Raw genomic sequence first — 355 nt, forward strand, 5'->3', positions numbered from 1 at the left:
GGGGGGGGGAATGGGGACCAGGGCGGAGTTGGGTAAGACAGGTGACTCGAATGCCTTAATGGTCGGGGACATCTCTTGGACAGTCGATGGAGAGGCGTTGAAGGGTGCAGTCGTTAGAGGGGAGTACAATCCAGCTCATGTATTTAAGTTGGTATCAACATCAATTTTTTCTTGTTCATCTTGTTATTTGTCATGATGTTAGTTTTGTCATAATGGTGTAATGATTAGTTTATGTATTTATCTCTATCTAAATTCAATTTTTTTTTATTAATTTCTTAACAACCAAACTAAGGCCAGTATAATTAAGTTGTATATATCAATTCATATGGAATCAAGATTTTTTTTTTTTTTTTTT

Source organism: Macadamia integrifolia, chromosome 13 (assembly GCF_013358625.1).
Source record: "Macadamia integrifolia cultivar HAES 741 chromosome 13, SCU_Mint_v3, whole genome shotgun sequence".
Taxonomy (NCBI): domain Eukaryota; kingdom Viridiplantae; phylum Streptophyta; class Magnoliopsida; order Proteales; family Proteaceae; genus Macadamia; species Macadamia integrifolia.